Here is a 25,020-nt window from a genome sequence, read left to right on the forward strand (position 1 = left end):
ACTCGCCGAGTCAGGACGCGCATCTTGTGCACGCGGGAGCCGGCGACTCGGCGAGTCCATATCCTGGACTCGGCGAGTCCATCCGTCTGGGTGAAACCCTAACTCCCCGGGTTTGCTCACTATTTAAACCCCATTATAGCCTCCATCTCGTCACTTTCCCCCTGAGAGCACTGTGAGAAACCCTAGACCTCCATTGGAGAGCCTTGTATGTGATCTTGTCCCATTTTGTGAAGGAGTGAAGAAGGAGAAGAAGAAGGAAGCAAGGAAGCGTGTTCTAGTGCCAAGATCCAAGGTCAAGGGTGAACTTATTGAGGTATTTTCGGAGTTCCCTTCTGGTTTCATGCTTAAACTTCCATTAGAGCTCTTTTAAGGGCTATTTGATGCTTGTTCCAAGCTTTATGCTTGCTTGAATGTGTTGTTAAGCCGAAATATCTTTAGATCTGAGTGTTGGGGTGTTGTAGAGTCCAGATCCACTGCCTTTTTGGGGTTACATTGCATGTTAGCCATGGATCTACCCTTATTGTGCATATTTTAGTCTTATTTCCCTCAATCATGTAGTTGTGCACGTAAAGTTGGAAACTTTACGTGGTAAAACAGCTTAATGGACCCAGATCTATCATTTGCATGTGTTGGATTTAAGAGAAATCGAGTAAAAATGTGTTGCATGGCGGCGACTCGGCGAGTCGGAAGAACGACTCGACGAGTCCGGTCGCGAGTCCCGAGTTCTTCAGTTCCTTCAGTGTCGAGTGGACGAGGTGAGTTAGGGAGTGGACTCAGCGAGTTAAGAGTAGACTCAGTGATGGAGGGACTCGGCGAGTTTGTTCATACAACTCGGCGAGTCCAAGGCAATCTTCTTGAGGATCAAGAACAACTCGTCGAGTCTGTTCATCTGACTCGGCGAGTCGGATGAAGATCATCTGAGTTCTTGGATCCAGAGGGTACTCGTCGAGTCGATGCCACACTCGACGAGTAACAGCATGTAAGAGTTAAGCGGAGAGTCTAGGACTCGGCGAGTCGGGTATCCCGACTCGGCGAGTCAGCCCTGAGTAAGTCAACGTTGACCAAGGGTAAAAGAGTCATTTTACCCTGAGTGTAGTGCTAGTGATTGATTGAGTGTGTTTATGGATTTGTAGCCGAGGAGATTCAGGAGCAGCAGCCGTTAGCTTTCCGAGCCGCACGCTCATCCGCTAGCTTACGAGGTGAGTTTCCTTCCCGTAGGGGCGGGTCTAAGGCCACAATGCCGGCCCGTCCAGTTAATAGTAGTTTCCGGATTTCGGACCGATGTAGTAGTTAGTATGTTTGATGCCTTCGTGGTTCAGACATGTTTTACGTGCTATGTGTATGTGTTTATGTTCCGGGCCACGACCCGATGCAGTATGCAGTATAAATTGTTATGATATGCTATACTATGTGCAGTCAGTCCCGGACCTCGGTCCGATGCAGGGGACACGGTCCCAGTTAGTTCCGGACTTCGGTCCGATGCAGTTAGTTCCGGACTTCGGTCCGATGCAGTTAGTTCCGGACTTCGGTCCGATGCAGGGGACAAGGTCCCAGTCAGTTCCGGACTTCGGTCCGATGCAGTTTTCCGGGTTCCGACCCGATGCAGTGGGCAAGGCCCAATATGTGTTTATATGTTGTTGTATGGTATGTGGTAAGTTGGGGGAGCTCACTAAGCTTCGTGCTTACAGTTTCAGTTTTGGTTTCAGGTACTTCCGCAAGCAAAGGGAAGAGCTCTGGATGACGGCATCGCACACACCACCGTTTCAGCTTTAGTTGGATTTGATTTAGTTGTTGTTTTGGATATAGCATGTTACATTTTCCGCACAGTACTTTATTATCTTTTGAGACATATCACGCATGGTTTACCTATATGATACTCTGATTATAGTTTTGATGGTATTAATTACGAAATTTTTGGGTCGTAATTTTTGGGTCGTTACAGTTCATCTAGCAAGAATTTTTTAGTTAAGGTAGAGTTTCCATTAATACATGCAAGGTGTTCAATAAAAATCCTTAATGGGTCTTCAATGAAAAAAAAAATAGTGTTTGATTGTTCTTGGGGAATTATATTCTTGCATAAATCAAAAGGGTGACTTGGAGCGATCGAGTGTTGGGTCAATAACGGTTTTCACAAGTGTTATTGATCAAGAAAATGGCATTCAAAAATGAATTCATGAGGTCAAAGGAGTGAAGAAATTGATTTAATTAGTGGAAGAAAGTTGCAATGGCATATCAAGATTTGGTTCAAGGCATGGGCATTGAGAATGCAAAAGGTTTGATAAGAAGTCGATTGTCTAAAGGTATGTCAAGTAGAGTTGGGAACCTAGGTTCGATATGGTTCTTCCGATATTACATAGAGGATATCTCAAAATGAGTGAAGGATTGAGGCTTTAAGGTGGTGGTGAATGATAGAAAGTATGTTGCTCAAACTCATATGAGGACAATCAAGGAAAGTAATCGTCGGGCCTGGATGTTAGAATTGGAGTATAGAAAACTTGGAAATTATGAGAATTGTGGCTTTCACTTTCAGATTAAAGTATTTGGGTGGTACTCCCAATCTTAATCGGATAAGACTCAGAATTGAGAGAAAACAGAAGAGATGATGTTTTGATGTTATGAAGAAGAAGTGTACCAACCAGAGATTAAGATATGACCATATAACAGAAAACTTCCTGTCTTAAAACTGCCACATGACAGTTTTATGTCCTAAAACTGTCCACAAACGGTCATAAACAACCTTAAATCTGGGTCTAGAATATGGATCACAAAATCGGGTACATTTATAAAAAATATGGATTTCTGATGCAATATACTTTCAACAAAGACAAAATTAAACAAATGTGCACTCCACACCATACCGATTTGTTCAATAATTGTCAAAGTGACATTGATCAACAAATTAACCCCATTAGACTTAAATAACATTAGTGATATAAATTCACCAACAAACCTCCCTCATTTATGTGTAATCTTGATTAACTTAACATTAAAATCATAACAACAACAAACTGATGCATAAATGAAATATAATGACGATTGAATTTCACATTAGTATATTACTCATTCTGAATATTCGAATATCAGGGTGTCACTAAGGATTGAACCCTTTCTATTCTAAGTGAATACATAAAGATAATATACACAACAGTTTACATTCTCAAAGTTCTAACTTGACACTATATTTTACTAGCTTGTGTCCCATCCTTCAATAAGCATATCGAAGCCAAGTCCTAACGTCTTGAAGCAGCTAAACTTCATGCTTATATAGGTAGTCCTTTTATTCTTACACCTGCAAATGCAATTTTTCAAAAGAACTATTAAGAATATAAATTCAACCTCCTTAACTTGCAGTACTGAACACATACCTTGGGATGATAATAATAATGTGTTCCAATCTTCAAATATCAAGCTTTCCACATTGAATTCAACATCTAATATTACATTAGATGGGAATTGGGTATCTCAATATAAAAGATTTTTAGTGGACTTTAAACACATCCCTACAGCCGCCTTGTGCACAAGATCTCTTGCTAACCCTTTGGTTAGATGATCGGCTAAATTCAACCGAGTTCTTACAAACTCCACAGATATCACACCAGTCATGATGAGCTCACGAATCATGTTATGTCTAACACCTAAATGTCTAGACTTTCCATTGTACACTTGACTATAAGCCTTAGCCAATGTTGCAGCACTATCACATCTGATAGAAATGGTAGATATCGGTTTGGGCCATAATGGAATTTCATAAATCAAATTCCTTAGCCACTCAGTTTATTTACCAACAGCAAACAATGCAACAAACTCAGACTTCATGGTTGAGTTAGTAATACAAGTCTGTTTCTTAGATGCCCAAGAAATGACACCTCCTCCAAGAAGAAACACCCAACCACTTGTAGAGGAGTGATCCTCTAAGTTGTTAATCCAGCTGGCATCTGAATAACCTTCCAAAACAGAAGAATATCCACTATAAGTTAAACCATAATTAATGGTCCCTTTCAAGTACTTGAATACTCTACTCACAGCTTGCCAATGATGTGAACTAGGATTACTAGTATATCTACTAAGCCTTCCCACAACATATGCTATATCAGGCCTAGTACTAATCATGGCATACATTAGACAACCAATAGCCCTTGAGTATTCAAGTTGAGACACTAGAGATCCTTTATTAGGTAGAAGCTTAAGACTAGGATCTATAGGAGTGCTAACAAGAGAACAATTCTCAAAGTTAAACTTTTTCAATATCTTCTCAATATAATGAGATTGAGAAATTGAAATCCCATTGTTTCCTTTTCTAATTCTTATACCAAGAATTACCTCAGCCTCCCCCATGTCTTTCATATCAAAACTAGATGATAATAATTTCTTGTTTTTATCAACTTCTTCTAAATCAGTACCAAAAATCAACATATCATCTACATATAAGCAAATCATGACTCCTTTACCAGAAGTATCAAATTTGCTATATACACACTTGTCAGCTTGGTTTAATGCAAAACCATTACACAAGACAACATCATCAAACTTTTTATGCCATTGTTTTGGTGCATGTTTCAAACCATATAATGATTTCTTCAACTTGCACACTTTGTGTTCATTTCCAGGCATCACAAACCCTTCAGGTTGTTTCATGTATATTTCCTCATCCAAATCACCATTCAAAAATGCAGTTTTCACATCCATTTGGTGAATCACAAGATTACGTATAGCTACAAGAGCTAATAATAATCTAATAGTAGAAATTCTGGCAACAGGAGCATAAGTATCAAAGAAATCAATGCCTTCCTTTTTTCAAAAGCCTTGGATAACCAATCTAGCTTTATACTTATCTATTGTGCCATCCACCTTCATTTTTCTTTTGAGGATCCATTTACATCCTAATGTCTTGCAACCATGAGGTAAATCAGCCAATACCCAAGTATTGTTATGCATGATAAAATCAATCTCATCATGAATTGCCTCTTTCCAGAAATGAACATCCCTAGAAGTCATAGCTTCACTGAACGTCTTTGGATCCTATTCAATATTAAAACAATACTGATGTTGAGAAATAGTCTCATTCCTTGTTCCTTCAACTAAATATAGTTGGAAATCAGATCCAAAAGACTTAGCTTTTCTAGCTCTGGTGCTTTTCCTAGGTTCAGGTACAAAACTTGCACCACCAGAAACATCTTCAGCTTGAGTAGCACTCTTGCTGGAAGACTGATGAATCATGTCCCTTGGTCTAGGTATAGATGTAAATCTTTCTTCATCAAAAATAGCATCTCTTTACTCTATCACTGTGTTTACAGACACAGAGTCATTAGATTCTAAAACATAGAATCTATATGCTTTGGAATGCTCAGCATATCCAATAAATATACAATCTATACCTCTCTCACCCAACGTTTTCCTTTTGGGTTCAGTGAGCCTTACAACTACTCTATAACCCCAAACTTTGAGATAACTCAAATTTGGTACCTTTTTACACCAAAGTTCATAAGGAGTATTCTTACTCCTTTTATTTGGAGTTCTATTCAAGATGTAAAATGCAGTTAACATTGCCTCACCCTAAAACCCTTCACTTAATCCAGAATAGGACAACATGGAATTAACCATGTCTTTCAAAGTCCTATTCTTCCTTTCAGCTACACCATTTTGTTGTGGTGTATAAGGAGTTGTGGTTTGATGTATTATTCTAGTTGATTCAAAATAAACTGGATCATAATACTCACCACCTCTATCAGTACACAAGACTTTTATTAATTCATTTTTATGAAGCTCAACTTGTTGTTTATAAATTTTAAATTTATCAAGTGCTTCATCCTTAGAATGTAGCAAATAGACATAACAATATCTAGATGCATCATCAATAAAAGTAACAACATACTTTTTGTTTCCAAATGAAGGTGTTGCATGGAAATCACATAAATCACTATGTATTAAATCCAACACCTTGCTTTCCCTAACAACATCTTTGAAATGTTGTCTAGTGATTTTAGTTAGCATGCATGTTTTACATTTTCCAACATTTTGCATATCAAAAGATGGAATTAAACTCATTTTAGACATGTCTTTTAGTATCTTGTAATGAATGTGTCCTAGTCTAGCATGCCATAATTCATATTTATTAAAATTATTGCTAGTACTAGTAGAAGCCATGCAAACAGAATTATCAATAAAAGGATAATTAATATTTAGCCTAATAATTCCATTGCATACATATCTAAATCCCATAAAAGAACCATGTCTTGACAAGATATAGTTGTCACTTTCTAATACTTGTTTGTATCCACAATTATTTAATACAATTTCAGACACGAGATTCTTACGAATCCCTGGAACATATAAAACATTGTTCAAACACAAACATTTCCCAGAAGTAAAAGTAAGTAAAACAGATCCTATGCCCTTGATTGGTTCAGTTGCAACATTTCCCATTTTCACAACAGATACATCATCAATTGGTTGAAAGTCCTTGAACCAATATAGATCTTTGCAAACATGACTTGTTGCTCCCGAATCAACCGACCATGCAACATTATCATCCTACATATAAAATGCTTCAGAAATCACATAAATATAATTCTGAATATAGTTAAAATTCTGCATGAAAACAGAATTCTGACCTTGTTGCTTTTCTGGATCCTTAGATCCACTTGGTCCTACACCATCCTTGTTCACTTTACGCAAACAAAATTCTTTCTTGAAGTGACCCAGTTTGTTACAATTCCAACACACCACTTTAGCCTTCTTGTTGGAAGCCTTTTCATCCTTTCCTTTAAACTTCCTTTTTCCATTAGACTTCTTTTGATTCTTTGATCCTTCTCCATCCACCATGTTCACAGAAGAGGAACCAACTAGGTTCTTGCCTTTGGGATTGTTATCAAGTTCTTGAGTCCTTAAGGACTCTTCTGTAACGCCCGTGTTTCTGGGCTTGTCATTAATTGCGATGTAATAGTCTAGGTAAATCTTTGTAACCCGTTTTGAAATAATAGAAGTGTATTATTTGAGTATTATGTGTTTGTGCTTAATTATGTGTCTTATTAAATTAAGTACGAAAATAAGCGTAAAAATGAAATGTTAGATAAGCTCGATATCTATGGATAATATTGTAGTAGTTGAAACGAGGTTTCCGAAAATATAAAGAATGCTGAAATCCGAGTTATAACGAAGAAGTTATGACCTGTCGAAGTTTCGCGACAAAACCGGCGTGGCACAGCGTGACGTAAATAGTGAATTTACGAAGGAGTGATATTTAGCCTTAGTGATCAACACGAAAGACGTAGATAATGTTGAACCGAGAGCGTACATAAAAAGAACGCCTAAATCTGATTTCGTATGAGGGAGTTATGATTTTTTGAAGTTTCAGCTTAGCAGTAGACAGCCCAAAAGTTCGAATTGAGATCGAGCGAGTTTTATCCGAAACTTTATAAACAAGAATCGAAGATCTCGTCAATGGTAGTGCAACGAAAGAAAGAGGGACGAAAACGGACGTCAGACGAAGAAGTTATGAACTTCTAACGAAGTTTTTCTGTCCCGACCTACTAAAAATAAATAATAAAAATAAATTCAAAATTAGTCGACGAAGTCTAAATGAAAGTTATAGAGTATGGTCTGACCTATGCGTGGATATAAAGAACGTCGAAAACGGATCTCGTATGCGAAAGTTACGCAATTTAGAAGTTTGACAAATCAAATTACTCCGAGCGTAATTTGAGTACGCCCAGCTTACTCGGATGCGTGCAAGTTTCCTGACCAATACACGAGTGCCACGAAGTGACGCATGCAGTGACGTTGAGTACGCCCAGCGTACTTGGAGTTATGCCTAGCGTAATCCCAGACCCAACACCCTATAAATAGAAACCGAGATCAGCCATTTTCCTTGCCATTTTTCTTTCTTTCTCTCTAGTTTTTGCCTTGGTTTGCGTGCCAATTATATCCCGAAGCCCCGGTATCATTCCCGAGTCCCGAAGCAAGTTCTGAAGTCCCGAAGATCCCGAGAAGCGTTATTTCCGAGTCAAAGCTCTGCCCGCAAGAAGCCTGGTTTACGTGAAGATCTTCCCGAGTTACGAAGAAACACTACTTCTGCAAGCAATAGTGCTGCCCGATCATCTTCTGATCAAGTGAGTGTATAGTCCCTTTCAAATACACGATTTTATACAAGTGATCGTTGAATGTATTTAAGAATACGGGTTGTGTGAGGGTATTATTATTACCTTCTAACACATAGACTTATATGAATCTCCTTGAAATTTCTTGTTATGTGTTTACATATTACTTGCTATTTGGATGGAGTATTGAAAGAGCATGCTTTACAGTTTTTTAAAAATTATGTATAAAACATGTATGTTTTTATCTACTAATATGTTGGGTAGATAATGGGTAGACAGTTGGTGCGCAATGAAATAAATTGATGAGAGACCTCGTTGTTGGTGTTATTCTAGTCATTCAGCAGAGTATGGATGACGACCACAGACTATTCTAGACTGTCCAGTGGAACACTAGCAGGATCATAACCTGTAGGTGTTGTGGGCTTGATGTCCACCGGTGTACTCTATCCCCCACATGGTTGCCTTTAGGACACTTATTGTTGAGGAAGCCCATTTGCAGTAATGTCCATCCCGATGAAAATCCTAGATTAGGTCCCTTGAGATAGATGTTATTTTAGGGACGTAAATTGAGGATAACGGAAATGGGTAATTGGGTTATTGTTGATTGTTGAATTAAATATAATTATTTATTGTGGGTTGAAAACCCTATATGCTCACCAGGCCCCCAAGCCTGACCCACTCAGTTTATTTGTATTACAGGAAGTGGCGCAAGTGCATAAGATGGATGAATCATCAAGTTGTTTTTTTTACAAGTCTTTATATGTATCGGAACATGACATCCCGATTTTTGATTTTGAAATGAAATTATATTTCTTTATGAAATGTTTTGGTAAAAATCTATTTTATCATGTTTTGTTTTTGGGAACAAATTCCGCATCTCTTTTAAAATCAAAAGGATTTACTCTGAAAATGTTTAGAAAGCATAAATGAAACCGGTCTTTTTTGGCCGAGATTTTGGGGATGTCACAGTTGGTATCAGAGCATTAGTTTAAGCGAACTAGGAATTTGTAGGATTTCTAGACTTAAACTTAGAATGCTAAGTGGAAATTTGAGTTGAGTGTCTGTTGAATTTTAGACACGAGCACTAGTTTATTTTAGGAAAAATTGCCTAAAATGCGTTTATGTGCTAAATTTTATATGTTGCCATATATGATATTATTTGTTCGGATCTATGGTCTGTTGCCGACCAGATCTGGAAACCTTATGTGTGTAGGATTCTAAGCGTACGTCTACGACATTAGAACTAGCATGTAATCGTTTGGAGTAATAAGGATGAATTGAAATTTTATCGTGAAAGAGGATGTAATTTCACCTTATTCGGTGTATAGATCAAAAATGGTGAGAACAAGAAGCGGAGTTGGAAACACTGACAAAAACAGGAATCAGCTGCCTGTAGTCGAGCAAGCGCCTGTGATTGAATAAGTAGTTGTTACAGCAGCAGCACCAGAGCCAATGAAAATGGCAGGAGTTCAAGTGATGATTCAGGCAATGTTGGATCGTCAGATGGATGAAACCAAACGTCTGATTAGGCAGAATCGCGAAGAATCGTCAATTCGAGTTGAAGAGCCCGAAGTAAATGGAGGGCAGACTGAAGGAGAAAACCTCAGTGGGATAATTGGTCAAGAGAACCCACCTGTTAATAGACACAATAATCAACAAAGATTGGGGTGCAAGTACAAGGACTTTTTAACATGCAAGTCGTCGACTTTTACTGGAAAGGAGGACCCGATCAGAGTAATGGATTGGATCTCCGAAATGGAGTTGGCCTTCATGACTTGTGGCTATAGAGGCAAGTGTCAGACCACGTTTGCAGTACGTCAATTCAGGAGTGGAGTTGTTCGTTGGTGGAACACTCTGGGGAAGACCCTTAGCCCTAATGAACCACTACAATTGACTTGGGCAGAATTCTTGGTGCAGTTTAAACGCAAGTTCTGCTCAGCCCAGAATCTACTGGAATTGGAAAACAAGTTTCTGACGTTGACAAAAGGAAGCATGTCAGTCGAAGAATACACAAACGCCTTCACAGACAAAATGGAGTTTGCCTTGCGCATCGTCCCAGATGAGCTAACAAAGGTGGACCGGTATGCGAAGGGACTCCCATGGGAGTACGAGGTGTCAGTGCGTCAGGTACATACTCTTGAGGCAGCTATCTGGGCCACCAATTCTGTTGAAAATATGATTAAAGGGAGAACCACCAACAAAGTTGAGGGTGGTAAAAAGAGGAAGTTCAAGGGATCTTCAGGGTCCAGGAAGAAAAGTAAATTCTCGAAATCTGGTTTGAGAGGAAATGGAGGAAAGGTAGAGGCGAAATGGTGCGACAAGTGTAAGAAGAAGAATCATGGGAAATGTGACTGGGAAGTGGTCACATGCTTCAAATGTGGAAAGCCAGGGCATCATGCCAATGAATGCACCCTCACCAAGAAAGTTTGCTATGGTTGCGGTGAGGAGGGGCACATCTCGAGGGATTGTCCGAAAAAGAAGGAGGCAGCAAAACCCAACATTCCGTCAAAGCCGAAGGCAAGAGCCTTTCAGATGACACTGGAAGCTACGAGGGATGAAGCTGATGTCGCTTCAGTTACTTTTCTCGTAAACGAATTCGCTGCCTAAATTTTGTTTGATTCTGGAGCCAATTTATCCTTTATATCACATGAATTTTGTAGAAAACTAGCTTTGCCTGTTGTTAAACTAGATGATGTTTTATTAGTCGAAGTTGCTAGTGGCAAGTTTGTACCTGTTAGCCATCGCATGAAGAACATCCTCATTGATCTGAATGGGAATAACTTCCGCAGAGAATTATTGCCTATCGAACTGAATGGTTTCGACATCGTTTTGGGAATGGATTGGCTTAGCGCCAATGACGCCGAGATATTGTGCAGAAAGAAAATAGTCAAGGTAAACCCGCCAGGGAAAGAGTCATTTATGGTGTATGGGGACAAACGCAGAGTGAGTTCTGGGATCATTTCTCTAATGAAAGCCAGAAAGTGTTTGGCCAAAGGATGTACATCATATTTAGCATTTGTGATTGATGCAAAGAAGGACAAAAAGGGGATGCAGAGCATTCCGGTGGTGTGTGATTATCCGGAAGTATTTCCCGATGATCTTCCCGGATTACCGCCTGATAGACAAGTGGAGTTTAGAATAGACTTGTTACCAGCAATGACGCCAATAGCAAAGGCACCTTATCGACTAGCACCAACGGAGATGAAGGAGCTTATGATGCAACTGCAAGAGTTATTGGACAAAGGTTTCATTAGACCTAGTTCATCACCGTGGGGAGCTCTGATGTTATTCGTGAAGAAGAAAGATGGAAGTATAAGAATGTGCATCGACTACAGAGAGTTGAACAAGGCAACAATAAAGAATAGATATACATTGCCAAGAATTGATGACCTATTCGATCAACTACAAGGTTCAAGTTATTTTTCAAAGATCGACCTAAGGTCAGGATATCATCAGCTGAAAGTAAGAGAGCAGGATATAGAGAAGACTGCATTCAAAACACGATATGGACACTACGAGTTTCTGGTTATGCGTTTGGACTAACCAATGCTCCAGCAGCATTCGTGGATTTAATGAATAGAGTGTGTAATCTGTTCCTTGATAAATCTGTGATAGTGTTCATTGATGACATTCAGATTTATTCGAAAAGCCATGAGGAGCATGGTAGACACTTACAAGAAGTGTTAGAAGTCTTGAAGAAGGAGAAGTTGTATGCTAAGTTCTTCAAATGTGATTTTTGGATTCGAGAAGTCCAATTCTTGGGTCACGTGGTCAACCAAGAAGGTATAATGGTTGATCCAGCAAAGATTGAAGCTGTGATGAAGTGGGAACAACCGAAAAGTCCCACGGAGATCCGAAGCTTTTTGGGATTAGCCAGATATTACCGAAGGTTTATCCAAGGCTTTTCTTCGATCGCTATTCCATTAACAGCTTTGACCCACAAAGGAGCTACTTATGCTTGGAGTGATAAACATAAATAAGTATTCGAGAAGCTAAAGAAGAAACTATGCGAGGCACCGATACTTTCTCTACCCGATGGAGTTAAAGACTTCGATGTTTATAGCAATGTGTCAGGTGTTGGGTTGGGTTGTGTTTTGACCCAAAGGGAAAAGGTGATCGCATATGCATCTCGACAGCTAAAAGAGCTTGAAAAGAACTACCCAACTCACGATCTGGAGTTGGCAGCGGTAGTTTTCGCTCTAAAAATATGGAGGCATTAACTCTATGGAACAAAGTGAAAATTGTTCACTGATCATAAGAGTCTTCAATATCTCTTTAATCAAAAAGAATTGAACATCAGACAGCGACGTTGGCTAGAATTACTTAAAGACTATGACTGTGAGATACTTTACCATCCCGGTAAAGCTAATGTTGTTGCTGATGCTCTTAGTCGGAAAGTCAATCTTGAAAAGAGAAGGCCAAGAGCGTTGAGAATAGAGGTTGTCTCGACTATTTTGGAAAGTATAAAGAAAGCTCAAAGCGAAGCTTCTGGAAAAATGACCGGAAAGAGGAACGTTTGGGTAAAACGTTGGTGTTCGATACAAACAGTCATGGACTGAAGGTATTCCAAGATCGGGTTTAGGTACCTAAGTCAGGAGGAATAAGCGATCTTCTGATGGAGGAAGCTCACAAAACCATGTACTCCATTCATCCCGATAGCACAAAGATGTATAGGGACCTGAAACCTTATTACTGGTGGCCGACGATGAAACTCGACATTACGAAGTATGTGGCGGACTATGTGACCTGTGCGAGATTCAAGGCAACACATCAGAAACCATACGGGAGTTTAGAACCTTTGCCTATGCCTATGGGGAATTGGGAGGACATCACGATGGATTTGGTCACTAAACTACCCAGGACAAAGAATGGTCACGACATGATTTGGGTGGTCGTTGATCGATTCACTAAGAGTGCGCATTTCATAGCAGCCAACAAGAAATGGTCTATGGAGAAGCTTGCGAATTCTTACGTGAAGGAAATTTTGAGGCTTCACGATGTTCCGCTAACGATTGTGTCGGATCGTGATAGTCGTTTCACCTCAAGGTTTTGGAAAAGTCTACAAGAGGAGATGGGTGCCAAGTTGTGTTTGAGTACAGCTTACCATCCACAGACTGATGGTCAGTGCGAACGAACGATACAAACGCTTGAAGATATGCTAAGAGCATGTACCCTAGAATTCCGAGGTAATTTGGATGAACATTTACCTTTGGTAGAGTTTTCTACAATAATAGTTTCCACTCGAGCATTAAGATGACACCTTATCAAGCTTTGTACGGATATAAGTGTCGTACGCCGTCTTGTTGGCTTGAGGTTGGGAAAAATCAGTTTATGGGACCAGAGATAGTCCATCAAACTGCTGAAAAGTTGAAAATAATTAGGGATAGAATGTTAGCAGCTCAGGATCGTCAAAAGAGCTATGCTGACAACAAGCAAAGACCGATGAATTTTGAAGTTGGAGATTCGGTTTTGCTTAAAGTCTCACCCTGGAAGGGACTTATAAGATTTGGTAAAAGGGGAAAATTAAGTCGAAGGTTTATTGGACCGTTTAAAGTTCTTCAGATGATTGGGAACCAAGCTTACAAGCTCGAACTACCAGAAGAACTGAATAGAATTCATAACACTTTCCATGTGTGTTATTTGAGGAAGTTCACGGGAGAAGTTCCGGACATGATTCCACTTTCAGAGTTGAGAATCAATGAGAACAAAAGGTTGATTGAAGAACCAGAGGCAATCAATGACCGAAAGACTAAGAAGTTGCGACGCAAGATGGTCGAGTTAGTGCTTGTCCGATGGAAACAAACGAATGGGCCAAATCTCACCTGCGAGACGGAGAGTGACATGATGAGTCGCTACCTGCATTTGTTTGTTGATGTGTGATTCCGAGGATGGAAACATTTTAAGGTGGAGAGAATTGTAACGCTCGTGTTTCTGGGCTTGTCATTAATTGCAATGTAATAGTCTAGGTAAACCTTTGTAACCCATTTTGAAATAATATAAGTGTATTATTTGAGTATTATGTGTTTGTGCTTAATTATGTGTCTTAATTAAATTAAGTATGAAAATAAGCATAAAAATGAAATGTTAGATAAGCTCGATATCTATGGATAATGTTGTAGTAGTTGAAACGAGGTTTCCGAAAATATAAAGAATGTTGAAATCCGAGTTATAACGAAGAAGATATGACCTGTCGAAGTTTCGTGACAAAACCGGCATGGCACAGCGTGACGTAAATAGTGAATTTACGAAGGAGTGATATTTAGCCTTAGTGATCAACACGAAAGACGTAGATAATGTTGAACCGAGAGCGTACATAAAAAGAACGCCTAAATCTGACTTCGTATGAGGGAGTTATGATTTTTTGAAGTTTCAGCTTAGCAGTAGACAGCCCAAAAGTTCGAATTGAGATCGAGCGAGTTTTATCCGAAACTTTATAAACAAGAATCGAAGATCTCGTCAATGGTAGTGCAACGAAAGAAAGAGGGACGAAAACGGACGTCAGACGAAGAAGTTATGAACTTCTAACGAAGTTTTTCTGTCCCGGCCTACTAAAAATAAATTCAAAATTAGCCGACGGAGTCTAAATGAAAGTTGTAGAGTATGGTCTGACCTACGCGTGGATATAAAGAACGTCGAAAACAGATCTCGTATGCGAAAGTTACGTAATTTAGAAGTTTGACAAATCAAATTACGTTGAGCGTAATTTGAGTACGCCCAACTTACTTGGATGAGTGCAAGTTGCCTGACCAATACTCGAGTGCCACTAAGTGACGCATGCAGTGACGTGGAGTACGCCCACCGTAAGGCTTGGTACGCCCAGCGTACTTGGAGTTACGCCTAGCGTAATCCCAAACCCAGCACCCTATAAATAGAAACCGAGATCAGCCATTTTTCTTTCTTTCTCTCTAGTTTTCGCCTTGATTTGCGTGCCAATTATATCCCGAAGCCCCGGTATCATTCCCGAGTCCTAAAGCAAGTTCTGAAGTCCCGAAGATCCCGAGAAGCGTTATTTCCGAGTCGAAGCTCTGCCCGCAAGAAGCCTGGTTTACGTGAAGATCTTCCCGAGTTACGAAGAAACACTACTTCTGCAAGCAATAGTGCTGCCCGATCATCTTCTGATCAAGTGAGTGTATAGTCCCTTTCAAATACACGATTTTATACAAGTGATCGTTGAATGTATTTAAGAATACGGGTTGTGTGAGGGTATTATTATTACCTTCTAACACATAGACTTATATGAATCTCCTTGAAATTTCTTGTTATGTGTTTACGTATTACTTGCTATTTGGATGGAGTATTGAAAGAGCATGCTTTACAGTTTTTTACAAATCATGTATAAAACATGTATGTTTTTATCTACTAATATGTTGGGTAGATAATGGGTAGACAGTTGGTGCGCAATGAAATAAATTAATGAGAGGCCTCGTTGTTGGTGTTATTCTAGTCATTCAGCAGAGTATGGATGACGACCACGGACTATTCTAGACTGTCCAGTGGAACACTAGCAGGATCATAACCTGTAGGTGTTGTGGGCTTGATGTCCACCGGTGTACTCTATCCCCCACATGGTTGCCTTTAGGACACTTATTGTTGAGGAAGTCCATTTGTAGTAATGTCCGTCCTGATGAAAATCCTAGATTAGGTCCCTTGAGATAGATGTTATTTTAGGGACGTAAAGTGAGGATAACGGGATGGGTAATCGGGTTATTGTTGATTGTTGAATTAAATAATATTATTTATTATGGGTTGAAAACCCTATATTGCTCACCAGGCCCCCAAGCTTGACCCACTCAGTTTATTTGTATTACAGGAAGTGGCGCAAGGGCATAAGATGGATGAATCATCAAGTTGTTTTGTTTACAAGTCTGTATATGTGTATTTTTGTTGAATAACTTGTAATGTTATCGTTTATGCTTTATGGTCTGTATTGGAACATGACATCCTGATTTTTTTATTATGAAATGAAATTATATTTCTTTATGAAATGTTTTGCTAAAAATCTATTTTATCATGTTTTGTTTTCGGGAACAAATTCCGCATCTCTTTTAAAATCAAAAGGATTTACTTTGAAAATGTTTAAAAAGCATAAATGAAACCGGTCTTTTCTGGGCGAGATTTTGGGGATTTCACATCTTCAATCCGTAAATGGCTTCCAAGTTGAGTCAAAGTCATTTCCTCTTTGTTATGTTTCAGATTGTGTTAAAAATCCTTCCAGGAAGGGGGCAGTTTGTAAATGATCACAGCCACATCAATGACTTCATCCATTTTCAGATTGTGTTGAGCAAACTGTCCCAGGATCCTTAACATTTCATGGTATTGTTCCATAACAGGCCTGGAGTCAATCATCTTGTAACCCATAAATTTACTGACAAGAAACTTGTAAAATCCAAAGTTTTACGCCAAGTTTAAACTTTTTCAATCATAAACAAAAACCAAATACATTGTTTACAAAATGTTTTCAAATCATTTTCCATCAGAATGTCCCAAAAATAATAACATAAGGATGAGGAGCGGTACGGTCACGCCTTTGCCTTTCCATGATCTCCTGAAGTACCTGAAACAATAAACAAAAAACTGTAAGCCCGAGGGCTTAGTGAGCTACCCCCAAAATACCAATACCCCACGGACAATACCATATCAGTAATAATCAATCAATCAACATGCATACTGGGCCATCGGCCTGACTAGACCGCCCTATCGAGCCTACAGTCTGTCTGAATCTATCCCGCGCCTTCGGCACGACTGGTCCGCCACGTGGGCCTACAGTCTCCTCGGACCGCTCATAGGGTATATTAGCCTTCAGCACAAAGCAGGACCGCCTCAACCCAACCACAAGCAAATAACCATGTGTGCATACTATCATATACATGCATATACAAACATCAAATATATATGTCACACTGATCATCAATCATAGAATTCTCCTGTGACTAGAGTACCGACCTAGCAGGTCACTAACATATGAATCCCTACAGATCATAAGAGCATAACATACTGTCTACCCTAATTCCGATCTAACAAATCATGACCACATGTATCATACCATAACAATAACAACTAAAGGGTCGGCCTTGGTGCCGTAGACCCTATCGATATAGTGAGGATAACTCACCTCACAGATGTTGACACGAAAGGTAAACTCCAACTCTCGGATCACTTGACACAGGCTCCACCACCTATTATCATAGTAAAACATACTCATAAGTCCTTAACCTTATAAGGCACTCCATAACCCACCAGTCAATCCCTGGTCAAAGTCAAAGTCCTCAGTCAAGGTCAACAGTCCATGTTGACCTTAACTCGCTGAGTACCCTTGGCTACTCGCCGAGTTCCATGAAGTACATTCCAAATCGCCGAGTCATCGGAGTGACTCGTCGAGTTCCTTTGGTTCTCGATCAAACTTAAAGTCACCCGTCGAGTTCCCTCCTTGAAACTTGATGGATACACACTAATACATACCCATAGAAAACACATCCGACTCGCCGAGTTGTTCTTCAACTCGTCGAGTCTTATGACGATCTTCATCGGATTCGTCGAGTTGTTCATCCAACTCGTGGAGTTCACGGCCATTTTCATGTGACTCGCTGAGTCACTTTGCGACTCGCCGAGTCCATTTAGTCCTTTTTCTCCAGACAGACATATTTTGAGCCATGCAACGGCTCCAACTCGTAGATCCAAGCTTCTAGGGCATGCTTATCACGTAAAGTTGCAAACTTTACGTGCATGCATGCCTATAAAGGCTCTAAATGTCTATTCTAAGTTCTTAATGGAACTTCATGCTCAAGAGGGACCTTAATCACAACCAAGACTGAGACTTTATGCTTCTAGAATCCAAGGAGGGTCCAGATCTGAAGTTACAACTTCATATCTAGCCCGTAGCTCATCATACCCACTTGAAAATCCATAAAAAGCCCTAGAAACTCAACAAAAGGGAAAAGGGGAAGTAAGAATGGCACTTTGATACCTCCAAAGGATGCTAGCTGAGTTAAATCCTGCTTCCCACTCCTTCCTTGCTTCAATTTCCCTTGCACTCTTAGCTTTCTTCCTCTAAGATCGTCTTTTCCAAGCTTCAACACCACACCAAGGCACACACACACACACACACGAATTAGGGTTTTAAGGGGATCTCAAAGACTGTAAAGAGTCCAAAAGAGGCTAAGGCTCCTTTAAATAGAGGTGCAAACCCCGGGATTTAGGGTTTCCACTGCCAGCTCCTACTCGCCGAGTCTCAGCATGGACTCGTCGAGTAGGTCACTTAACATGCAATCCCACCCCGCTGCTACTTGACGAGTAGGTCAACCAACTCGTCGAGTAGAGCTTAACCCAATAAATCTTATTTAAGCAATACCTGATAATCGAGGCATTACAACTCTCCCCCACTTGAACTAGACTTCGTCCTCGAAGTCCGCTGGAATAAACAATGTCGGGTAATGCTCGCGCATCTCCACCTCCAACTCCCATGTCCACTCGGATCCCTTCCGATGTTCACACTGTACCCTTACTAAAGGTATTTCCTTGTTCCGCAGAATCTTCTTCTTCCTTTCCAAAATAGCCTTAGGCCTCTCCACATAGTTCAGGCTCTCATCGACCTGAATGTCATCCAACGATACCACTGCCTCCTGGTCCATAATGCATTTTCGCAATTGCGAGACATGAAATGTACTATGGATCCGGCTAAGCTCCTCCAGAAGCTGTAGCCTATAAGCCACCCTGCCAACCCTGGCAATAATCCTGAACGACCCAAAGTAGCAGGGACCCAATTTTCCTCTCTTCCTGAAGCGGATCACACCCTTACAGGGTGAGACCTTCAGAAGAACCATGTCACCCACCTGAAATTCCAGCTCAGATCGGTGTCGGTTGGCATAACTTTTCTGTCGGCTCTAAGTGGTCTGCAGTTGCTGTTTAATCTGTTGTATCATCTCAATAGTTTGTAGAACTACCTCAGTCCGACCCATCACCTTGTGCCCAACCTCACCCCAACAAACTGGGGTCCTACACTTCCGCACATATAACAGCTCGAAAGGCGGGGTGCCAATACTAGAATGATAGTTGTTGTTGTAGGCGAATTCTGCAAGCGGTAGGTGGGAATCCCAACTCCCACCAAAATTAATGACGCACGCCCTCAACATATCCTCGTGGGTTTGAATGGTTCACTCACTCTGCCCATCAGTCTGCGGATGGAACGATGTGCTAAAATGCAGTCTCGTACCCAGTTCCTCATGGAACTTCTGCCAAAAACGGGAAGTAAACCTGACATCTCGGTCGGAAACGATAGAAACTGGAACCCCATGGTGAGAGACAATCTCTCTGACGTACAGGTCAGCCAACTTCTCTGCCGACAAATTCTCCCGTATGGCTAGGAAATGGGCACTCTTGGTCAATCGATCCACGATGACCCATATAGCATCGAACCCCCTTGCCGTCTTCGGCAACTTTGTGATGAAATCCATCGGGATCCATTCCCATTTCCACATGGGAATCTCCAGAGGCTGCAGCTTACTATGCGGCCTCTGGTGCTCGGCCTTGACCATCCTATAGGTCACGCACCTCTCAACAAGCTAAGTGATATCTCGCTTCATGCCAGGACACCAATAATTCGAACTCAAATCACGGTACATCTTGGTGGCTCCCGGGTGAATCGAAAAATGAGACTTATGAGCCTCCTCCATCACTGTCTGTCGGACCCCTCCGGACATCGGAACCTAAACCCGGCCGTAACGGGTCAACAACCCGCGGCTATCCCGACCAAACCGGGTGCTTTCGCCCTTAATCCTCTTAATTTTCCAGTTATCGGGTCTCATACCCTCAATCTGAGCATCCCTGACCAAACCCACCAGCGGGGAATCCATAGCTATCCTCATACACCTGGCTGGGGTCGGGGATCCAGCTGACTTGCGGCTCAGAGCATCCGCAACCACGTTCGCTTTACTCGGATGGAAAAGGATCTCACAATCATAGTCCTTGACCACATCCAGCCACCTGCACTGCCTCATGTTCAGGTTCGGCTGATCCATGATATGTCTCAAACTCTTGTAATCCGTGTATATAGTACAACGGACCCCGTACAAATAGTGCCTCCAAATCTTGAGAGCGAAAACCACCGCTCCCAACTCAAGATCGTGCGTAGGGTATCTCGTCTCATGCGGCTTCAACTGCCTTGATGCATAAGCTATCACTCTTCCCCTCTGCATGAGGACTGCCCCCAAACCTGTGATGGACGCATCACAAAGCACCACAAAATCCTCAACTCCCTCAGGGAGTGTCAAAACCGGCGTCTCGCATAAACATCGTCGTAGGGTCTTAAATGCCCTCTGCTGCTCAGGGCCCCACCGGAAATCTACCCCTTTCCTCGTTTGACAAGTGAGGGGTACGAAAATCTTGGAGAAATCACGAATGAATCTCCGATAATACCCTGTTAAACCCAAGAAACTCCTGATGTCTGAGGGAGATTTCGGAGCCTCCCACTGCATTACCGCCTCCACCTTGGCCGGATCGACCAAAATCCCCTCCTGGTTAACTAGATGTCCGAGGAATTGGACCTCTCGTAACCAAAACTAGCATTTCGAGAACTTGGCATACAGCCTTTCTCGTCTCAGAACCTCCAACAGCTTCCTAAGATGCTCCTCATGCTGCTCTCGAGTCTTGGAATACACCAAGATATCATCTATGAACACAATGACCGAGCGATCGAGCATCGGTCTGCAGAATCGGTTCATCAGATCCATGAACACCGTTGGCACGTTGGTGAGCCCAAACGGCATCACCATGAACTTGTAATGACCATAACGAGTCCAAAACGTGGTCTTCTCCACGTCCTCGTCCCTCACCCTGACCTGGTGATATCCTGATCTCAAATCAATCTTGGAAAACCAAGATGCACCCTGCAGCTGATCGAAAAGATCATCTATCCTCAGGAGTGGATAACGGTTCTTCACCGTTAACTTGTTCAGATCCCTATAGTGAATGCACATCCTGTGCGAACCGTCCTTCTTCCTGAAGAAAAGGATCGGTGCTCCCCAGGGTGAACTACTCGGACGAATAAACTGCTTACCAAGCAGTTCCTGCAACTGAGATGACAACTCCTGCATCTATGGCGGTGCCAGTCGGTACGACGCCTTAGCGATAGGGGTCGCACCTGGCACTAGGTCAATTCTGAACTCAACCTGCCTCTTCGGAGGCACTCCGGGTAACTCCTCCGGAAACACATCAGCAAACTCCCTCACCACCGGGACCTCAGAAACTGAGAGTTGCTCTCTAACCCGCGTATCTACAACATACGCCAAATAACCGGCACACTCGTGCTGAATATACTGGTGAGCCCTGGCCGCCGAACAAAAACCTGATCCCAACTTGGTGCCCTTACCATATACTACAACTTCTCCCCCACTTGGGGTTCAAACCACCACCTGTTGTCCCTCACAGTCGATCATGGAGCCAAAACGGCTAAGCCAATCCATCCATACAATCACGCACACTTCCCCCATGGGGATAGGAATCAAATCTATCGGAAAGGACACCCCGAAAATCTCCAACTCGCATCCCCGGTAGACCGAAGAAGCAGAAACCCCGTGCTCGTTGGCGATCGAAACTCGCAATAGACACTCAAGATCATTTATCGGCACATTGAACCCTCTAGAGAAGGTCTGAGATACAAACGACCGACTCGCCCCCGAGTCAAATAATACCAAGGCGGACAAAGAATTCACTAAAAACGTACCTAATCACAAGTACAATCAATAAGCATAGCGCAGATACAATAACTGAGACAGAGAATAGAAACGTACCAGCAACCACATCTGGTGCTGACTTGGCCTCCTCGGCCATGAGCTGGAAGGCGCGACCCTGGGCCTTTGGAGGCTCCACCTTGACTGGCCTCCCATATCCAATCCTCACAGTAGCGGGCGCAGAACCCTGCGCCGGCTTGGCGGCGAGCTGCGGATAGTTGGTCTTCACATGACCAACCTGATGACAATGGTAACAAATCCTCATATCTGCTGGAGGGGCGGACTGACGGCAGTCCCTGGCATAGTGCCCCTCCTTGCCACATTTGTGGCACCCACCTCCTGCTCGACAAACCCCCGAATGAGCCTTGCCACACTTTCCATAAGTGCGGCTCTGATGACCCCCGGACCATGTATCAGCGGTCTTAGACCGCTTAGGTGCCGGCTGAGACTGTGTCGGTGCCTGACTCTGCTCCTCCAGCTGCAGCTCTATCTCTAACTCACGCCGCCGCGTGGCTTCCTGAAGGTCCAGGAGAGTATCACATCGCTGTGTAGACACAAACTGTCGAATATCAGTCTTGAGCATACTCAGATAACGAGTCATCTGAGACTGCTTTGAAGCAAACTCCGGGCAGAACATAGCCCTCTTCGTGAACATACAGGTAATCTCCATCACAGACTCCCCATCCCGTCTCAACGTCAAAACTCCTGCGCAAGCCACTCCCTCTCAACGCGTGGAACATAGCGGGTGCGGAACATATCTCTGAAATACTCCCAAGTAACATCAGCCTGCTGATCATCAGTATACGAACCAGTCGTCAGCCTCCACCAGTCCTTTGCCCTAAGCCTCAGCAGGTTCAGGGCACACCTGACCTTCTGGTTAGCAGGACATGAGCACGTGAAGAAACAACCCTCCACGTCAGATAACCACCTCATAGCCCTAATCGCATCCTGTGTACCATCAAATGTCGGGGGCTTCATATTATCGAAGTCCCGGTACTGGAAAGCCATGTCGGCTCCTCCTCCAACCCCTGCCGCAGTTACAGCCGAAGTAGCTGCAGCGGCAACTGTCTCTGATAGAGCTGCATATCGCTCATCAAAATACTCAACCATCGCGGTCTTAATCGACCTAAACATCTCTGGCAGCTGCGCTCAGAACACGGCAGCAATCTCGCCATGCATGATCTCCCTGATCTTGGCATCCAACTCCTCGGTCCCTATCTGAACCACGGGCTCAGGTGCTACCGACACCTCCAAGTAACACGTCTCGTCACCACCATACTGGAATATATATACAAGTCATCAGATAAATAACATAATGTCGGGAAACCAAAACCCAAAAACCCCAGGGGTTGTGATTTCCTTGCTACGTGTATGGGTCCTGTGCTTTCAGTAGTACGGGCCCATACTACCTTCCACACCTACCCATATTTGTCTCAAGTATCACCACAACGCCCTAAAAATATCATCAACATAGAAATGCGCCCAACCCTCACTTCTAGGGGAATACCAATATCTCGCATCTAGTCTCACCACTTATCACGACTCACACATCCATGAAACTTCCATCATTCCCTGCAGCGCTAGTGCATGCTGGTTGCACATAACGTTGGACCCAATAGACTTTCGAATATCCAATCCTACCTGAAGGCCGAATCAACATTCTCAAGCTATAAGGTCTTTATTATGCACATCCGTGATTCATACACTAAACGTCTACAGTTATGATGTCAATTCCACATACAAGAAACCCTAGGCTAATAGGCATCATGCAATCAGGCAAATTTATCAAGCGATTCCTGAAGGTCCCTAGCCTAGCACTAGCATGCTGTTCTAACATATCAGAATAACTGCATGATATTTTGGGGTTTACTTACAGGCTCCGGCTGATCGTACCCTCTGCATCCTCCATCCTTTATTTTGAAAACTATTTGAAAACTTACTTTTCGAAAATCTCCTTGATTTGAGACTGGATTCACACGAGTGTTCCTCCAATTCACTCAAACCAAGGCTCTGATACCAACTTGTAACATCCAAAGTTTTACACCAAATTTAAACTTTTTCAATCATAAATAAAAACCAAATAGCATTGTTTATAAAATGTTTTCAAATCATTTTCCATCAGAGTGTCCCAAAAATCATAACATAAGGATGAGGAGCGGTAAGGTCACGTATTTGCCTTTCCAAGATCTCTTGTAGTACCTGAAACAATAAACTGAAAACTGTAAGCCCGAGGGCTTAGTGAGCTACCCCCAAAATACCAATACCCCACGGACAATACCATATCAGTAATAATCAATCAATCAACATGCATACTGGGCCATCGGCCTGACTAGACCGCCCTACCAGGCCTACAGTCTGTCTGAATCTATCCCGAGCCTTCGGCACGACTGGTCCGCCATGTGCGCCTACAGTCTCCCTGGACCGCTCATAGGGTATATTGGCATTCAGCACAAAGCAGGACCGTCTCAACCCAACCACAAGCAAATAACCATGTGTGCATACTATCATATACAGTCATATACAAACATCAAACATATTTGTCACACTGATCATCAATCATAGAATTCTCCTGTGACTAGAGTACCGACCTAGCAGGTCACTAACATACCAATCCCTATGGATCATAAGAGCATAACATACTATCTACCCTAATTCCGATCTAACAAATCATGTCATACCATAACAATAGCAACTAAAGGGTCGGCCTTGGTGTCGTAGACCCTATCGATATAGTGAGGATAACTCACCTCGCAAATGTCGACACGAAAGGTAAACTCCAACTCTCGGATCACTTGACACAGGCTCCACCACCTATTATCATAGTACAACATACTCATAAGTCCTTAACCTTATAAGGTACTCCATAACCCACCAGTCAATCCCTGGTCAAAGTCAAAGTCCTCAGTCAAGGTCAATAGTCCATGTTGACCTTAACTCGCTGAGTACCCTTAGCTACTCGCCGAGTTCCATGAAGTACATTCCAAATCGCCGAGTCATCGGAGTGTCTCGTCGAGTTCCTTTGGTTCTCGATCAAACTTAAGATCACCCGTCGAGTTGCCTCCTTGAAACTCGATGGATACACACTCATACATAACCCATAGAAAACACATCCGACTCGCCGAGTTGTTCTTCAACTCGTCGAGTCTTATGACGATCTTCATCAGACTCGCCGAGTTGTTCATCCAACTCGTCGAGTTCAC

This window comes from Lactuca serriola, chromosome 4 (assembly GCF_051521515.1).
Source record: "Lactuca serriola cultivar US96UC23 chromosome 4, Lser_US96UC23_V15, whole genome shotgun sequence".
Taxonomy (NCBI): Eukaryota; Viridiplantae; Streptophyta; class Magnoliopsida; order Asterales; family Asteraceae; genus Lactuca; species Lactuca serriola.